We start from the raw sequence: 20,743 nt of genomic DNA, 5'->3' as shown, positions 1-20,743 counted from the left end.
TCACTTCCTCAAAAAACTCAATCAAATTAGTAAAACACGACCTCCCCTTCACAAAACCATGCTGTCTCTCGCTAATAAGTTTGTTTGTTTCCAAATGGGAGTAAATCCTGTCCCGAAGAATCCTCTCTAATAGTTTCCCTACCACTGACGTAAGGCTCACCGGCCTATAATTTCCTGGATTATCCTTGCCACCCTTCTTTAACAAAGGAACAACATTGGCTATTCTCCAGTCCTCTGAGACCTCACCTGTAGCCAATGAGGATGCAAAGATTTCTGTCAAGGCCCCAACAATTTCTTCCCTTGCCTCCCTCAGTATTCTAGGGTAGATCCCATCAGGCCCTGGGGACGTATCTACCTTAATGCTTTGCAAGACACCCAACACCTCCTCCTTTTTGATAATGAGATGACTGAGACTATCTGCACTCCCTTCCCTCGGCTCATCATCCACCAAGTCCTTCTCTTTGGTGAATACTGATGCAAAGTACTCATTTCGCACCTCGCCCATTTCCTCTGGCTCCACACATAGATTCCCATCTCTGTCCTTGAGTGGGCCAACCCTTTCCCTGGTTACCCTCTTGCTGTTTATATACGTATAAAAAGCCTTGGGATTTTCCTTAATCCTGTTTGCCAATGACTTTTCATGACTCCTTTTAGCCCTCCTACCTCCTTGCTTAAGTTCCTTCCTACTGTCTTTATATTCCTCAAGTGCTTCGTCTGTTCCTAGCCTTCCAGCCCTTACGAATGCTTCCTTTTTCTTTTTGACTAGGCTCACAATATTCCATGTTATCCAAGCTTCCCGAAACTTGCCAAACTTGTCTTTCTTTCTCACAGGAACATGCTGGTCCTGGATTCTAATCAGCTGACGTTTGAAAGACTCCCACATGTCAGATGTTGATTTACCCTCAAACAGCCGCCCCCAATCTAAAATCTTAAGTTCCTGCCTAATATTGTTATAATTAGCCTTCCCCCAATTTAGCACCTTCATCCGAGGACTACTCTTATCCTTATCCACAAGTACCTTAAAATTTATGGAATTATGGTCACTGCTCCCGAAATGCTCCCCCACTGAAACTTGGGCTCATTCCCCAATACCAGGTCCAGAATGGCCCCAACCCTAGTTGGACTATCTACATACTTTTTCAAGAAACCCTCCTGGATGCTCCTCACAAATTCTGCCCCATCCAAGCCCCTTGCACTAAGTCAATATAGGGGAAGTTAAAATCACCCACCACCACAACCCTGATACCTTTACATCTTTCCGAAATCTGTCTACATATCTGCACCTCTACCTCCCGCTGGCTGTTGGGAGGCCTGTAGTAAACCCCCAACATCGTGACTGCACCCTTCCTATTCCTGAGCTCCACCCATCATACCTCGCTGCATGACCCCTCTGAGGTGTCCTCCCGCAGTACAGAAGTTTGCAGATGACACAAAGATTGGCCGTGTGGTTGACAGTGAGGAGGACAGCTGTAGACTGCAGGAAGATATCGATGGACAGGTCAAGTGGGCAGAAAAGCTCTTACCTTCCGGGAGTAGAGCGGTGAGGAGCTCTTCTAGTGTGCCCAGGTTTTGTAAAAAAAAGCCAACAGTGATGTCACAGGAGAGCTGCAACGTGATTGGTTGGTGAGTCACAGCTGTGAGTGCATTTAAATATCCTAAAAAAGGGGGAAAGTTTTTTTCTGTTGAGAAAAAAAACCACTGGTGATAAGGTGAGTACCACAAAAGTGTGTTTTTTAATTCAGTGTAGCTCATTAAGGACTTTAGATTGTCGTGGGTAGAACAAGACCCCGAGTGTAAATAGTATTTTTTAAAGGGAGTAACTAATTAATCTAAAGGTAAATCATGACAGGAGAGCTCAGCCCCGTGATATGCTCCTCCTGTGCTATGTGGGAAATCAGGGACGCTTCCAGTGTCCCTGATGACCATGTGTGCAGGAAGTGTATCCATCTGCAGCTATTGGCTACCCACATTATGGAGCTGGAGCTGCGGGTGGATTCACTGTGGAGCATCCGTGATGCTGAGGACGTCGTGGATAGGACGTTTCGTGAGGGGTTCACACCGCAGGTAATGGCTGCACAGGCAGAAAAGGGATGGGCGACCACCAGAATGAGTAGTAGGCGCAGGCAGGTAATGCAGGAGTCCCTTGTGGCCATCCCCCTCTCAAACAGATATAGCACTTTGGATACTGTTGGGGGGGGGATGACCTCCCAGGGGAAAGCAGCAACAGCCAGGTCTGTGGCACCAAGGAGGGCTCTGCTGCACAGCAGGGGAGGAAAAGGGTTGGAAGAGTTATAGTGATAGAGGGTTCTATCGTAAGGGGTGCAGATAGGCGTTTCTGTGACCGCAAATGAGACTCCAGGATGGCATGTTGCCTCCCTGGTGCTCGGGTCAAGGATGTCGGAGCGGCTGCAGGACATTCTGAAAGGGGAGGGTGAGCAGCCAAAGGTCGTGGTCCATATTGGTACTAACGACATAGGCAGGAAGAGAGATGAGGTCCTGCAAAGTGAATATAGGGAGTTAGGCAGAAGGTTAAAAAGCAGGACCTCTAGGGTTGTTATCTCTCGATTACTCCCTGTGCCACGTGCTAGTGAGGGTAGGAATAGGAGGATAAGGCAAATGAATGCGTGACTGAAGAGCTGGTGAAGAGCGGGAGGGCTTCAGCTACTTGGATCATTGGGATCTCTTCTGGTGCAGAGGTGACCTGTACAAGAGGGACGGGTTGCATCTGAACTGGAAGGGGACCAATATCCTTGCGGGGAGGTTTGCTAGTACTACTCGGGAGGGTTTAAACTAGTCTTGCAGGGGGAAGGTGGGACCCAAAGTAGTAGTCTCTCAGATGAGATAGTTGAGGCAAATGTAGAGGTTAAAGCAAGCATGTCCAGTAGGCAGGCCGGGCAGAGGCAGGACAGGGAGCGTGGAAGGTCTGGTAGGCTAAACTTCATTTACTTTAATGCAAGAAGCCTTACAGGTAAGGCAGATGAACTCAGCGCATGGATCGGTACATGGGATTGTGATATTATAGCTATTACGGAAACATGGTTGAGGGATGGGCAGGACTGGCAGCTCAATGTTCCGGGGTACCGATGCTTCCGGCGTGACAGAGGTGGAGGTGCACTATTGATTAGGGAGGACATCACGGCAGAACTCAGAGAGGATATCCCGGGGGGAACGTCCAGCGAGGCCATATGGGAAGAACTTAGAAATAAGAAAGGGGTGATCACTTTGATGGGATTATACTATAGGCCCCCCAATAGTCAGAAGGAATTGGAGGAGCATATATGTAGGGAAATCACAGATAGGTGTAGAAATTATAGGGTTGTAATAGTAGGTGATTTTAACTTCCCTAATATTGACTTGGACTTTCTTTCTTTTGGGCCTCCTTATCTCGAGAGACAATGGATACGCGCCTGGAGGTGGTCAGTGGTTTGTGAAGCAGCGCCTGGAGTGGCTATAAAGGCCAATTCTGGAGTGACAGGCTCTTCCACAGGTGCTGCAGAGAAATTTGTTTGTTGGGGCTGTTGCACAGTTGGCTCTCCCCTTGCGCCTCTGTCTTTTTTCCTGCCAACTACTAAGTCTCTTCGACTCGCCACAATTTAGCCCTGTCTTTATGGCTGCCCGCCAGCTCTGGCGAATGCTGGCAACTGACTCCCACGACTTGTGATCAATGTCACACGATTTCATGTCGCGTTTGCAGACGTCTTTATAACGGAGACATGGACGGCCGGTGGGTCTGATACCAGTGGCGAGCTCGCTGTACAATGTGTCTTTGGGGATCCTGCCATCTTCCATGCGGCTCACATGGCCAAGCCATCTCAAGCGCCGCTGACTCAGTAGTGTGTATAAGCTGGGGATGTTGGCCGCTTCAAGGACTTCTGTGTTGGAGATATAGTCCTGCCACCTGATGCCAAGTATTCTCCGAAGGCAGCGAAGATGGAATGAATTGAGACGTCGCTCTTGGCTGGCATACGTTGTCCAGGCCTCGCTGCCGTAGAGCAAGGTACTGAGGACACAGGCCTGATACACTCGGACTTTTGTGTTCCGTGTCAGTGCGCCATTTTCCCACACTCTCTTGGCCAGTCTGAACATAGCAGTGGAAGCCTTACCCATGCGCTTGTTGATTTCTGCATCTAGAGACAGGTTACTGGTGATAGTTGAGCCTAGGTAGGTGAACTCTTGAACCACTTCCAGAGCGTGGTCGCCAATATTGATGGATGGAGCATTTCTGACATCCTGCCCCATGATGTTCGTTTTCTTCAGGCTGATGGTTAGGCCAAATTCATTGCAGGCAGACGCAAACCTGTCGATGAGACTCTGCAGGCATTCTTCAGTGTGAGATGTTAAAGCAGCATCGTCAGCAAAGAGGAGTTCTCTGATGAGGACTTTCCGTACTTTGGACTTCGCTCTTAGACGGGCAAGGTTGAACAACCTGCCCCCTGATCTTGTGTGGAGGAAAATTCCTTCTTCAGAGGATTTGAACGCATGTGAAAGCAGCAGGGAGAAGAAAATCCCAAAAAGTGTGGGTGCGAGAACACAGCCCTGTTTCACACCACTCAGGATAGGAAAGGGCTCTGATGAGGAGCCACCATGTTGAATTGTGCCTTTCATATTGTCATGGAATGAGGTGATGATACTTAGTAGCTTTGGTGGACATCCGATCTTTTCTAGTAGTCTGAAGAGACCACGTCTGCTGACGAGGTCAAAGGCTTTGGTGAGATCAATGAAAGCAATGTAGAGGGGCATCTGTTGTTCACGGCATTTCTCCTGTATCTGACGAAGGGAGAACAGCATGTCAATAGTCGATCTCTCTGCACGAAAGCCACACTGTGCCTCAGGGTAGACGCGCTCGGCCAGCTTCTGGAGCCTGTTCAGAGCGACTCGAGCAAAGACTTTCCCCACTATGCTGAGCAGGGAGATTCCACGGTAGTTGTTGCAGTCACCGCGGTCACCTTTGTTTTTATAGAGGGTGATGATGTTGGCATCGCGCATGTCCTGGAGTACTGCTCCCTCGTCCCAGCACAGGCATAGCAGTTCATGTAGTGTTGAGAGTATAGCAGGCTTGGCACTCTTGATTATTTCAGGGGTAATGCTGTCCTTCCCAGGGGCTTTTCCGCTGGCTAGGGAATCAATGGCATCACTGAGTTCCGATTTGGTTGGCTGTATGTCCAGCTCATCCATGACTGGTAGAGGCTGGGCTGCATTGAGGGCAGTCTCAGTGACAGCATTCTCCCTGGAGTACAGTTCTAGGTAGTGCTCAACCCAGCGGTCCATCTGTTTGCGTTGGTCAGTGATTATGTCCCCCGATTTAGATTTGAGGGGGGTGATCTTCTTGATGGTTGGCCCAAGAGCTCTCTTCATGCCATCATACATTCCTCTGATGTTTCCGGTGTCTGAGGCCAGCTGAATATGACTGCATAGGTGTTGCCAGTAGTCGTTTGCGCAACGCCTAGCTGTTCTTTGTGCAGTACTTCTGGCTGCTTTAAGTGCTGCGGATGTTAAATCGCTGGGGGCTTTCTTGTAGTTCAAAAGTGCAATGCGCTTAGCGGCTATGACAGGTTCCAGCTCTTCATTATGAGATTGAAACCAGTCTGCATTTCTCTTCGCACTTTTGCCGTAGGTGGTCAAAGCTGACTCATAGATGGCGTCTCTGATGTGGGCCCACTTGGTCTCAGCATCCCCTGTGGGAGTGTTTTGAAGGGCTGTTACAAGTGAATTTAGAAATTTTTGTAACAGCTGTGGGTGAGAAATTCTGCTCGTGTTGATGCGCGGGTGGCCCTTCTGCTTGGAATGATGCAACTTCTTTGGTCTGAGTCTAACCTTGCTGCACACCAGGGAGTGGTCGGTGTCGCAGTCCGCACTGTGGAAGCTGCGTGTGATTTGAACACTGTTTAAGGCGGCTCGCCTTGTGACAATGAGGTCTAGCTGGTGCCAACGACGTGATCTTGGGTGCCTCCATGAAACCTGGTGACAGGGTTTAGTGTGAAAGAACGAGTTGGTGATGCAGAGGTTATGATAGGTACACAACTCAAGCAGTCTCTGCCCGTTCTCATTCATCCTTCCAACGCCATAGCGCCCAAGGCAGGAGGGCCATGAGTCATGGTCGGCCCCAACCCTGGCATTAAAGTCCCCCAGCAGGAATAGGTGTTCGGTGTTGGGGATGCTGCTAATGATGTTATGGAGTTGTTCATAGAACTGGTCTTTAGCTTCAGGTGCGGAACAGAGTGTTGGAGCATAGATGCTGAGTAGGTGTACTGGACCAGAGGTGGTGAGCAGTCGGATGGACAGTATGCGTTCCGAGCCATTTGAGGGAGGCTCTATCATGCTGAGCAAGGAGTTTCTGATGGCGAAGCCCACTCCATGCTGTCTTGGTTCTTCAGGATCCCTGCCCTGCCAGAAGAAGGTGTAGTCTTGCTCTGCTAGAGAGCCACTCGCGGGGAGGCGAGTCTCCTGAAGTGCTGCAATGTCCACATTGAGTCTACTGAGCTCGTTGTTAATGATGGCGGTCTTCCGAGAATCGTTGATTTGTGTAAGTTCTTCCGACAGGCCAGGACACATAGTTCTGACGTTCCAGCTTGCAAAGCGAAGGGCTGGTACCTTCTTTCCTTTTTTCATGTTGTTTGGTGCGGTGTATCAGTCCACCTTTCGGGCAATGACCCTGAGCTCCAAGCACCCATTGAAGCAGGCAGACTGTGGCGGGACAGAACCTTATTGACCGGGGGCTGCCCGGTTTGAGGCGGGCGGTAGCTGTCCAGTGAGGTGCAATGACCTCTCCCACCGACAAAGGCAACCCGTGGCGCCCAGTTTCTACGCCAATTTATCTGGACTTATAACCCGTAACTGCTGCCTTCCGTGTTGTTTCAGTCGCTGTGAGGCAACTATGGAGTGACCTCTCCATGGCGCATGCCTGGGCAAATTTATGGAGGTTGAGAGTTGCCCAGTCGTCAAAACCCCCCTCTCGGCCTTTCTGGTGGGGTCCAAAGGAGTGCAGGACACGACGTTTGGCACCAGTATGGCTGCAGGAACTGCCGGAAACATGCCAAAGGTGACTTGGACTGCCTTAGTGCTAAGGGATCAGATGGGGAAGAATTTGTTAAGTGTGTCCAGCATAGTTTTCTGAAGCAGTATGTGGATGGCCCTCCTAGAGAAGGGGCTACACCCGACCTCCTCTTAGGAAATGAGGATGGGCAGGTGGTTGATGTGTCAGTGGGGGAGCACTTTGGGGCCAGTGACCATAACTCTATTAGCTTCAAGATAGTTATGGAAAAGGATAGGACTGGTCCTCAGGTTGAAGTCCTAAAGCGGGGAAAGGCTAATTTCGATGGCATCAGACAGGAACTCTCAAAAGTTGAATGGGAGAGGCTGTTTACAGGTAAAGGGACGTCTGGCAAGTGGGAGGCTTTTAAAAGTGAGATAGGAAGAGTTCAGGGCCGGCATGTTCCTGTCAGACGGAATGGGGAAGGCTGGCAAGTTTAGGGAACCTTGGTTGACGAGGGATATTGAGGGTCTGGTCAGGACAAAGAAGGAGGCATATGTCAGGTATAGGCAGCTGGGATCAAGCGAGTCCCTCGAGGAGTATAGGGGATGTAGGAGTACACTTAAGAAGGAAATTAGGAGGCAAAAAGGAGCCTTGAGATTTCCTTGGCAGATAAAATAAAGGAGAATCCTAAAAGATTCTATAAGTATATTAAGAGTAAAAGGGTAGCTAGGGAGAGAGTAAGTCCCTTTAAGGATTCGTGTGATAATCTATGTGTGGTGCCACGGGAAATGGGCGAGGTCTTAAATGAATACTTCTCGTCTGTATTTACCGTGGAGGTCATGGAAGCTAGTGAGTTCAAGGGAGGGAACAGCGATATCCTGGAGCATATCAACATTACAAAGGAGGAGGTGTTGGAGGTTTTGAAGCGCATTAAGGTGGATAAATCCCCAGGGCCTGACCAGGTGTATCCTAGAATGCTATGGGAAGCAAAGGTGGAGATTGCTTGGGCCCTGGCAGAGATTTTTGTTTCATCATTAGCCACAGGTGAGGTACCGGAAGACTGGAGGATAGCTAATGTTATGCCTTTATTTAAGAAGTGCAGCAGGGATAATTATAAGACCATAAGAACTAGGAGCAGGAGTAGGCCGTCCGGCCCCTCGAGCCTGCTCCGCCATTCAATAAGATCATGGCTGATCTTTTCGTGGACTCAGATCCACTTACCCGCGCTCTCACCGTATCCCTTAATTCCTTTATTGTTCAAAAAGATATCTACCTTAGCTTTAAAAACGTTTACTGAAGAAGCGTCAACTACTTCACTGGGCAAGGAATTCCATAGATTAACAACCCTCTGGGTGAAGAAGTTCCTTCTTAATTCAGTCCTAAATCTGCTCCCTCTAATCTTGAGGCTATGCCCTCTTGTCCTAGCTTCACCTGCCAGTGGAAACATCCTCTCTACTTGTATCTTATCTATTCCCTTCATAATTTTATATGTTTCTATAAGATCCCCCCTCATTCCTCTGAATTCCAATGAATATAATCCCAATCTATTCAGTCTCTCTTCATAAGCCAACCCCCTCAACTCCGGAATCAACCTAGTGAACCTCCTCTGCACCCTCTCCAGTGCCAGTACATCCTTTCTCAAGTAAGGAGACCAAAACTGCACACAGTACTCCAGGTGCGGCCTCACCAGTACCTTATACAGCTGCAACATAACCTCTCTGCTTTTAAACTCAATCCCTTTAGCAATGAAGGACAAAATTCCATTTGCCTTCCTAATTACTTGCTGTACCTGCAGACCAACCTTCTGCGATTCATGCACAAGGACACCTCGGTCACTCTGCATAGCAGCATGCTGCAACTTTTTACCATTCAAGTCATAATCCTTTTTTCCTGTTACTCCTACCGAAATGAATGACTTCACATTTATTAACATTGTATTCCATCTGCCAGACCTTTGCCCACTCACTCAATGTATCTGTTCCTCTGCAAAGTTTCACAGTCATCTGCACACTTTGCTCTGCCACTCATCTTAGTCTCATCTGCAAACTTTGACACCCTACACGTGGTCCCCAACTCCAAATCATCTATTTAAATTGTAAATAATTGCGGTCCCAACACCGATCCCTGAGGCACACCATTAGTGACTGATTGCCAACCAGAATAGCACTCATTTATCCCCACTCTCTGCTTCCTGTTAGTCAACCAATCCTCTATCCATGCTAATACTTTACCCCTGACGCCATGCATCCTTATCTTATGCAGCAGCCTCTTGTGCGGCACCTTGTCGAAGGCCTTTTGGAAATCTAGGTACACCACATCCACTGGGTCCCCATTGTCCACCTTGCTCGTAATGTCATCATAGAATTCCAAAAGATTTGTCAAGCATGACCTGCCCTTCATGAACCCATGCTGCTTCTGCCCAACGGGACAATTTCTATCGAGATGCCCTGCTATTTCTTCCTTGATAATAGACTCAAGCATCTTCCCCACTACAGAGGTTAAGCTAACCGGTCTATAATTCCCCATCTTTTGTCTACCTCCCTTTTTAAACAGTGGCGTCACATCTGCTGTTTTCCAATCTGCTGGGACTACCCCAGAGTCCAGCGAATTTTGGAAAATTACTGCCAGTGCACCTGCTATTTCTCCCGCCATCTCTTTTAGTACCCTGGGATGCATTCCATCAGGGCCAGGAGACTTATCAATCCTTAGCTCCATTAGCTTGCCCAACACTACCTCTTCCGTAATAATGATTGTTCCCAGGTCCTCACCTACGTTCGTCTCTTTGTCAATTACTGGCATGTTATTAATGTCCTCCACTGAGAAGACCGATACAAAATATCTGTTCAATGCCTCGGCCATTTCATCATATCCCATAACTAAATTCCCCTTCTCATCCTCTAAAGGACCAACGTTTACTTTAGCCACTCTTTTTCGTTTTATATATTTATAGAAACTTTTGCTATCTGTCTTTATATTCTGTGCTAGTTTTTTCTCATGTTCTATCTTACTTTTCTTTATAGCTCTTTTTGTGGCTTTCTGTTGACCTTTAAGACAGGGAACTACAGGCCGGTGAGGCTTACATCATCAGTTTTGGGGATGTTAATGGAAGGGATTCTGAGAGACAGGATTTATATGCAATTGGAAAGGCAAGGTCTGATTAGGGATAGTCAGCTTGGCTTTGTGCGTGGGAAATCATGTCTCACGAATTTGATTGAGTTTTTCGAGGAGATGACCAAGAGGATTGACGAGGGCAGGGCAATGGACGTTGTCTACATGGACTTTAGCAAGGCCTTTGACAAGGTCCCGCATGGTAGGCTGGTCCAGAAGGTTTGAACACATGGGATCCAGGGTGAGATGGCAAATTGAATACAAAATTGGCTTGGTGACAGGAGGCAGAGGGTGGTAGTGGAGGGTTGTTTTTCAGATTGGAGGCCGGTGACCAGTGCTGTGCCGCAGGGATCGGTGCTGGGCCCCCTGTTGTTTGTCATATATATTAATGACTTGGATGTGAATGTAGGGAGCATGATTAGTAAGTTTGCAGATGACACCAAAATTGGTGGTATAGTGGACAGTGAAGAAGGTTGTCTAAGGTTACAACAGGATATAGATCAACTGGGAAAGTGGGCAAGGGAGTCGCAAATGGAATTTAACGCAGACAAGTGCGAAGTGATGCATTTTGGGAAGTTAAACCAGGGCAGGACATATACAGTGAATGGCAGGGCCCTGGGGAGTGTTGTTGAGCAGAGAGACCTTGGGGTGCAAGTACATAGTTCCCTGAAAGTGGCAACACAGGTAGACAGGGCGGTGAAAAAGGCGTATGGCAAGCTTGCCTTCATCGGCCGAGGCATTGAGTTCAAGAGTTGGGACGTCATGTTCCAGTTGTACATAACATTGGTTAGGCCGCATTTGGACTACTGTGTGCAGTTCTGGTCGCCGCACTACAAGAAAGATGTGATTAAGCTAGAGAGGGTGCAGTAAAGATTCACAAGGATGTTGCCTGGTTTGGAGGGCTTGAGTTATGAAGAGCGATTGGATCGGCTGGGTCTGTTTTCCCTGGAGCGAAGGAGGCTGAGAGGGGACACGATAGAGGTATATAAAATTATGGGCGGCACAGTGGTTCGCACCACAGCCTCACAGCTCCAGGGACCAGTTCTCCCTGTGACTGCGTGGGTTTTTACCGGGTGCTCCGGTTTCCTCCCACCGCCCAAGACTTACAGGTGATAGGTAAATTGGCCATTGTAAATTGCCCCTCGTGTAGATAGGTGGTAGAGAATATGGGTTAGTATAAATGGGTGGTTCTTGGTTGGCACAGACTCGGTGGGCCGAAGGGCCTGTATCGGTGCTGTATCTCTAAATAAAAAATAAAATAAATATGAGAGGCATAGATAGAGTAGATAGCCAGAGTCTGTTTCCCATGGTAGGGTGACTAAAACGAGAGGGCATAGATTTAAGGTGAGAGGGAGGGGGATCAAAGGGGTAAATTTTTCACACAAAGAATAGTGGGCATCTGGAATGAGCTGCCAGGGGAGGTGGTGGAGGCAGGAACAGTAGCAAAATTTAAGAGGCATCTGGACAGGTACTTGAATGAGAAAGGCATAGAGCGATATGGAATTAATGCAGGCAGGTGGGATTAGTACAGATAGGCATTATGGTCGGCATGGACGCGGTGGGCCGAAGGGCCTGTGTCTATGCTGTACGACTCTGTGACTCTATAAAAGTGGCAAACGGAACTTAACCCGAAGTATGAGGTGATGCATTTGGGGAGGTCAAACAGGGCAAAGGAATACACAATAAATGGGAGGATACGGAGAGGTCTAGAGGAAGTGAGGGACCTTGGAGTGAATGTCCACAGATCCTGAAAGTAGCAGGACAGGTCGATAAGGTGGTTAAGAAGGCATATCCAATCCTTTTCTTTATTAGCCGAGGTGTAGAATATAGGAGCAGGCAGGAAAGCTGCAGGGTGATTGGTTGGTGAATAACTGCTATTATGGAGTATCAGTAAATAGCTGGGTGAGTAACTAACGTAAAGAAAAACGTAAGGTCTATAGTTTTTTACATAGTAAGTAGTGCTTTTTAGGGAATCAAGGTCCCTAGTGTAAATATTTTCTAATTTTTGAGTAATTTAAGGGAATAAACTAAGGGTACGTCATGGCAGGGCAGCTCAGCAGCATGGAGTGCTCCGCTTGTGCAATGTGGGAAGTCAGGGACACGTCCAGTGTCCAGGGCGAACTCGTGTGCAGGAAATGTCTCCACCTGCAGCTACTCGAAATCCGCGTTTTGGATCTGGAGCATCTGCAAGGCTGAGATCATCATGGATAGCACATACAAGGAGGTGGTCACACTGCAGGTAAAGACTGCTCTGGCAGAAAGAGATTGGGTGACCTCCAGGCAGAGTAGAAGAATAGGTAGGTAGTGCAGGAGTCCCCTGGGTCCATCTCCCTCTGTAACAGATTTTCCACTTGGAATCCTGTTGGAGGAGTTAGCTTCTCAGGGAAATGCAGCAAGAGCCAAGTCAGTGGCACCACGGGTGGCTCAGCTGCACAGGAGGGGGTGAAAAAGAGTGGGAGAGATATAGTGGTAGGGGATTCTATCGTAAGGGGTACAGATAGGCATTTCTGTGGCCACAAACATGACTCCAGGATGATATATTGCCTCCCTGGTGCTACAGTCAAGGATGTCACAGAGTGGCTGCAGGACATTCTAGTGAGTACAGGAATAGGACATTAGAGCAGATGAATGCGTGGCTGAAGATATGGTGCAGGAGGGAGGCCTTTAGTTTCCTGGGTCACTGGGTCTGTTTCTGGCGAAGGTGGGACCAGGGGCATAGATTTAAAGTGATTGGTAGAAAGATTAGAAGGTAGATGAGGAAAAGTTTTTTTAGCCAGAGGATGGTAGAGGCTTTGAACTCACTGCCTGAAAGGGTAATTGAGGCAGACACCCTCAACTCATTCAAAAGGTGTCTGGATATGCACAAATGTCGTAACCTACAGGGCTACAGACCAAATGCTGGCAAGCGGGATTAGGCTGGCTGGCTCATTTTACGGCTGGTGCAGACATGATGGGTCAAGTGGCCTCTTTCTGAGCCGTAAACTGTCTATGCTTCTATGATTCGGCCCATCGAGTCCATGCTGGCTCTCCATGGAGTCAGTCCAATCCCCCGACTCAATCCTCATTGCCCTGCAAGTCTATTTCTCTCAGGTGACCATCCAACTTCCTCTTGAAGTTATTGATCATCTCCACTTCCATCACCCTTGTGGGCAGTGAGTTCCAGGATATTACCAACCACTGTGTAAAAAAGTGCTTCCTTATATTCTCCCTGCATCTTTTGCCCAAAACTTTCAATCTGTGTCCTTTTGTCCTTGTCCCATTTGTTAATGGGAACACCCTTTCCTTATCTAAGCCTGTCATAATCTTGTACACTTCTATTACATCTCCCCTCAATCTCCTTTATTCTAAGGAGAACAAACCCAGCTTTTGCAACCTAATCTTGTAACTAAAATTTCAATTTATAGAATTTAAAGTTACAGCATAAAAGGGAGACCATTCAACCCATTGCATCTACGCAGGCACAGGTTCTTTAACTGGAATTGTCTGCTCTAATCCCATTCCCCTAGCCTATATTCTTTTCTATTACTCCTTTCAAAATACTTATCCAATTTTATATTGAAATGGTTTTCTCGACTCTGCCTGAATAACCCCTTGTGGTAAAATACTGTCATAGAACTAATAATTAAATGAATAGGTGAGTGGATTTTAAGGATCACGTGGCACTATTAGAAGAGGAGCAGGAAATTCTGGTGTGTTGACCAGCATTTATCCCTCACCCATCATCCCCAAAAGCAGACAAACTGATTAATCTCTCAGTTGCTGGGCACGATCTAGGCAGGCAGAAACCGACTTAATGACAGGTCCCTGCCTTCTTGTTGTTTCCCAGTTAACAGACCTGGAAGCCTGACATGTATCCTGTCAACTTAGGTGAGCACATGCAACTTCAGTGGTCCCTGGATTTGGTCCCTTGGTGTCAGTGGTGCCTGGATTTGATCTCATGGTGTCAGTGGTCCCTGAATTTGGTCCCTTGGTGTCAGTGGTCCCTGAATTTGGTCCCTTGGTGTCAGTGTCTCTGGATTTGGTCCCTTGGTGTCAGTAGTCCCTGCATTTGGTCCCTTGGTGTCAGTAGCCCCTTGATTTGATCTCATGGTGTCAGTGGTCCCTGAATTTGGTCCCTTGCTGTCAGTGGCCCCTTGATTTGATCTCATGGTGTCACTGGTCCCTGGATTTGGTCCCTTGGTGTCAGTAGTCTCTGAATTTGGTCCATTGGTGTCAGTGGTCCCTGAATTTGGTCCCTTGGTGTCAGTGGCCCCTTGATTTGATCTCATGCTGTCAGTGGTCCTTGAATTTGGTCCCTTGGTGTCAGTAGCCCCTTGATTTGATCTCATGGTGTCAGTGGTCCCTGGATTTGGTCCCTTGGTGTCAGTAGTCCCTGAATTTGGTCCCTTGTTGTCAGTGGTCCCTGAATTTGGTCCCTTGGTGTCAGTAGCCCCTTGATTTGATCTCATGGTGTCAGTGGTCCCTGGACCACTGAATGCACCTCAAGAATTCTGCTCCCTCAAAGCCTTTCACATCAAAACTATCCCAGTTAATATTGGGCAGTTAAAATCCTCTACTATTACTGCCCTATTGTTCTTGCACTTCTCAGAGAACAAAGAACAAAGAAAATTACAGCACAGGAACAGGCCCTTCGGCCCTCCAAGCCTGCGCCGATCCAGATCCACTATCTAAACATGTCGCCTATTTTCTAAGGGTCTGTATCTCTTTGCTTCCTGCCCATTCATGTATCTGTCTAGATACATCTTAAAAGACGCTATCGTGCCCGCGTCTACCACCTCCGCTGGCAACGCGTTCCAGGCACCCACCACCCTCTGCGTAAAGAACATTCCACGCATATCCCCCCTAAAATTTACCCCTCTCACTTTGAACTCGTGACCCCTAGTAATTGAATCCCCCACTCTGGGAAAAAGCTTCTTGCTATCCACCCTGTTTATACCTCTCATGATTTTGTACACCTCAATCAGGTCCCCCCTCAACCTCCGTCTTTCTAATGAAAATAATCCTAATCTACTCAACCTCTCTTCATAGCTAGCGCCCTCCATACCAGGCAACATCCTGGTGAACCTCCTCTGCACCCTCTACAAAGCATCTACATCCTTTTGGTAATGTGGCGACCAGAACTGCACGCAGTATTCCAAATGTGGCCGAACCAAAGTCTTATACAACTGTAACATGACCTGCCAACCCTTGTACTCAATACCCCGTCTGATGAAGGAAAGCATGCCGTATGCCTTCTTGACCACTCTATTGATCTGCGTTGCCACCTTCAGGGAACAATGGACCTGAACACCCAAATCTCTCTGCACATCAATTTTCCCCAGGACTTTTCCATTTACTGTATAGTTCACTCTTGAATTGGATCTTCCAAAATGCATCACCTCGCATTTGCCCTGATTGAACTCCATCTGCCATTTCTCTGCCCAACTCGCCAATCTATCTATATTCTGCTGTATTCTCTGACAGTCCCCTTCACTATCTGCTACTCCACCAATCTTAGTGTCGTCTGCAAACTTGCTAATCAGACCAACTACACTTTCCTCCAAATCATTTATGTATATCAAAAACAACAGTGGTCCCAGCACGGATCCCTGTGGAACACCACTGGTCACACGTCTCCATTTTGAGAAACTCCCTTCCACTGCTACTCTCTGTCTCCTGTTGCCCAGCCAGACATGACCTTCCCTGCACAAAACCATGTTGCCTATCACTGATAAGCCCATTTTCTTCCAAATGGGAATAGATCCTATCCCTCAGTATCTTCTCCAGCAGCTTCCCTACCACTGACGTCAGGCTCCCCGGTCTATAATTACCTGGATTATCCCTGCTACCCTTCTTAAACAAGGCGACAACATTAGCAATTCTCCAGTCCTCCGGGACCTCACCCGTGTTTAAGGATGCTGCAAAGATATCTGTTAAGGCCCCAGCTATTTCCTCTCTCGCTTCCCTCAGTAACCTGGGACAGATCCCATCCGGACCTGGGGACTTGTCCACCTTAATGCCTTTTAGAATACCCAACACTTCCTCCCTCCTTATGCTGACTTGGCCTAGAGTAATCAAACATCTGTCCCTAACCTCAACATCCGTCATGTCCCTCTCCTCGGTGAATACCGATGCAAAGTACTCGTTTAGAATCTCACCCATTTTCTCTGACTCCACGCATAACTTTCCTCCTTTGTCCTTGAGTGGGCCAATCCTTTCTCCAGTTACCCTCTTGCTCCTTATATATGAATAAAAGGCTTTGGGATTTTCCTTAACCCTGTTTGCTAACGATATTTCATGACCCCTTTTAGCCCTCTTAATTCCTCGTTTCAGATTGGTCCTACATTCCCGATATTCTTTCAAAGCTTCGTCTTTCTTCAGCCTCCTAGACCTTATGTATGCTTCCTTTTTCCTCTTAGCTTGTCTCACAATTTCACCTGTCATCCATGGTTCCCTAATCTTGCCATTTCTATCCCTCATTTTCACAGGAACATGTCTCTCCTGCACGCTAATCAACCTCTCTTTAAAAGCCTCCCACATATCAAATGTGGATTTATCTTCAAACAGCTGCTCCCAATCTACATTCCCCAGCTCCTGCCGAATTTTGGTATAGTTGGCCTTCCCCCAATTTAGCACTCTTCCTTTAGGACCACTCTCGTCTTTGTCCATGAGTATTCTAAAACTTACGGAATTGTGATCACTATTCCCAAAGTAGTCCCCTACTGAAACTTCAACCACCTGGCCGGGCTCATTCCCCAACACCAGGTCCAGTATGGCCCCTTCCCGAGTTGGACTATTTACATACTGCTCTAGAAAACCCTCCTGGATGCTCCTTACAAATTCTGCTCCATCTACACCTCTAACACTAAGTGAATCCCAGTCAATGTTGGGAAAATTAAAATCTCCTATCGCCACCACCTTGTTGCTCCTACATCTTTCCATAATCTGTTTTCATATTTGTATCTCTATCTCAGGCTCGCTGTTGGGAGGCCTGTAGTACAGCCCCAACATTGTTACCGCACCCTTCCTATTTCTGAGTTCTGCCCATATTGCCTCACTGCTCGAGTCCTCCATAGTGCCCTCCTTCAGCACAGCTGTGATATCCTCCTTGACCAGTAATGCAACTCCTCCACCCCTTTTACTTCCCTCTCTATCCCGCCTGAAGCATCGATATCCTGGGATATTTAGTTGCCAATCATGCCCTTCCCTCAACCAAGTCTCAGTAATAGCAATAACATCATACTCCCAGGTACTAATCCAAGCCCTAAGTTCATCTGCCTTACCTACTACACTTCTTGCATTAAAACAAACACACCTCAGACCACCAGTCCCTTTGCGTTCATCATCTGCTCCCTGCCTACTCTTTCCCTTAGTCACGCTGACTTCATTATCTAGTTCCTTACAGGCTTTAGTTACTACCTCTTTACTGTCCACTGACCTCCTCATTTGGTTCCCATCCCCCTGCCACATTAGTTTAAACCCACCCCAACAGCGTTAGCAAAAGCACTCCCAAGGACATCGGTTCCAGTCCGGCCCAGGTGTAGACCGTCCAATTTGTAATAGTCCCACCTCCCCCAGAACCGGTCCCAATGTCCCAAAAATCTGAACCCCTCCCTCCTGCACCATCTCTCAAGCCACGCATTCATCCTGACTATTCTTTCATTTCTACTCTGACTATCACGTGGCACTGGTAGCAATCCTGAGATTACTACCTCTGAGGTCCTACTTTTTAACTTGGCTCCTAACTCCCTAAATTATGCTTGGAGGACCTCATCCAGTTTTTTACCTATATCATTGGTGCCTATGTGCACAACGACAACTGGCTGTTCACCCTCCCCTTTCAGAATGTTCTGCAGCCGATCTGAGACATCCCTGACCCGTGCACCTGGGAGGCAACATACCATTCGGGAGTCTCGTTTTTGACCACAGAACCGCCTATCTACTCCCCTTGCAATTGAATCCCCGATGACTATAGCCCTTCCACTCTTTTTCCCACCCTTCTGAACAGCAGAGCCAGCCATGGTGCCATGAACCTGGCTACTGCTGCCTTCCCCTGGTGAGCCATCTCCCTCAACAGTATCCAAAACGGTATACCTGTTTTGGAGGGAGATGACCGCAGGGGACACCTGCGCTGCCTTCCTGCTCTTTCTCTGCCTTTTGGTCTATAGATTTGCCTATAAATCTTAGTTTTAGTTTTAGAGATACAGCACTGAAACAGGCCCTTCGGCCCACCGAGTCTGTGCCGACCATCAACCACCCAGCTATACTAATCCTACACTAATTCCATATTCCTACCACATCCCCACCTGTCCCTATATTTCCCTACCACCTACCTATACTCGGGGCAATTTATAATGGCCAATTTACCTAATTAGAATTAGAATTAGAATATTACAGCGCAGTACAGGCCCTTCGGCCCTCGATGTTGCGCCGATCATCTGACCTACACTATTCCATTTACATCCATATGTCTATCCAATGACCACTTAAATGCCCTTAAAGTTGGCGAGTCTACTACTGTTGCAGGCAGGGCGTTCCACGCCCCTACTACTCTCTGCGTAAAGAAACTACCTCTGACATCTGTCCTATATCTTTCACCCCTCAACTTAAAGCTATGTCCCCTCGTGTTTGCCATCCTCATCCGAGGAAAAAGACTCTCACTATCCACCCTATCTAACCCTCTGATTATCTTGTATGTCTCTATTAAGTCACCTCTCCTCCTCCTTCTCTCTAACGAAAACAACCCCAAGTCCCTCAGCCTTTCCTCGTAAGACCTTCCTTCCATACCAGGCAACATCCTAGTAAATCTCCTCTGCACCCTTTCCAAAGCTTCGACATCCTTCCTATAATGCGGTGACCAGAACTGCACGCAATACTCCAGGTGCGGCCTCACCAGAGTTTTGTACAGCTGCATCATGACCCCGTGGCTCTGAAACTCGATCCCCCTACTAATAAAGGCTAACACACCATATGCCTTCTTAACAGCCCTATTAACCTGGGTAGCAACTTTCAGGGATTTATGTACCTGGATACCAAGATCTCTCTGCTCATCTACACTACCAAGAATCTTCCCATTAGCCCAGTACTCTGCATTGCTGTTACTCCTTCCAAAGTGAATCACCTCACACTTCTCCGCATTAAACTCCATTTGCCATCTCTCAGCCCAGCTCTGCAGCCTATCTATGTCCCTCTGTACCCTACAACACCCTTCGACACTATCCACAACTCCACCGACCTTCGTGTCATCCGCAAATTTACTAACCCACCCTTCTACACCCTCATCCAGGTCGTTTATAAAAATGACAAACAGCAGTGGCCCCAAAACAGAACCTTGCGGTACACCACTAGTAACTAAACTCCAGGATGAACATTTGCCATCAACCACCACCCTCTGTCTTCTTTCAGCTAGCCAATTTCTGATCCAAAGCTCTAAATCACCTTCAACCCCATACTTGCGTATTTTCTGCAATAGCCTACCGTGGGGAACCTTATCAAACGCCTTACTGAAATCCATATACACCACATCCACGGCTTTACCCTCATCCACCTGTTTGGTCACCTTCTCGAAAAACTCAATAAGGTTTGTGAGGCACGACCTACCTTTCACAAAACCGTGCTGACTATCGCAAATGAACTTATTCTTTTCAAGATGATTATAAATCCTGTCTCTTATAACCTTTTCCAACATTTTACCCACAACCGAAGTAAGGCTCACAGGTCTATAATTACCAGGGCTGTCTCTACTCCCCTTCTTGAACAAGGGGACAACATTTGCTATCCTCCAGTCCTCCGGCACTACTCCTGTCGACAATGACGACTTGAAGATCAACAACAACGGCTCTGCAATCTCCTCCCTGGCTTCCCAGAGAATCCTAGGATAAATCCCATCTGGCCCAGGGGACTTATCTATTTTCACTCTTTCCAAAATTGCTAACACCTCCTCCTTGTGAATCTCAATCCCATCTAGCCTAGTAGGCTGTATCTCAGTAATCTCCTCGGCAACATTTTCTTTCTCTACTGTAAATACTGACGAAAAATATTCATTTAACGCTTCCCCTATCTCCTCTGATTCCGCACACAACTTCCCACTACTATCCTTGATTGGCCCTGTTCTAACTCTTATCATTCGTTTATTCCTGATATACCTATAGAAAGCCTTAGGGTTTTCTTTGATCCTATCCGCCAATGACTTCTCGTGTCCTCTCCTTGCTCTTCTTAGCCCTCCCTTTAGATCCTTCCTGGCTAGCTTGTAACTCTCAAGCGCCCTAACTGAGCCTTCACGTCTCATCCTAACATAAGCCGCCCTCTTCCTCTTGACAAGCGCTTCAACTTCTTGAGTAAACCACGGCTCCCTTGCTCGACAACTTCCTCCCTGCCTGACAGGTACATACTTATCAAGGACACGCATTAGCTGCTCCTTGAATAAGCTCCACATTTCGTTTGTGCCCATCCCCTGCAGTTTCCTTCCCCATCCTACACATCCTAAATCTTGCCTAATCGCGTCATAATTTCCTTTCCCCCAGCTATAATTCTTGCCCTGCGGTATATACCTGTCCCTGCCCATCGCTAAGGTAAACCTAACCGAATTGTGATCACTATCGCCAAAGTGCTCACCTACATCTAAATCGAACACCTGGCCGGGTTCATTACCCAGTACCAAATCCAATGTGGCATCGCCCCTGG

This window comes from Heterodontus francisci, chromosome 15 (genome assembly GCF_036365525.1).
Source record: "Heterodontus francisci isolate sHetFra1 chromosome 15, sHetFra1.hap1, whole genome shotgun sequence".
Taxonomy (NCBI): Eukaryota; Metazoa; Chordata; class Chondrichthyes; order Heterodontiformes; family Heterodontidae; genus Heterodontus; species Heterodontus francisci.
Note: the sequence above shows the minus strand (reverse complement) of the source record.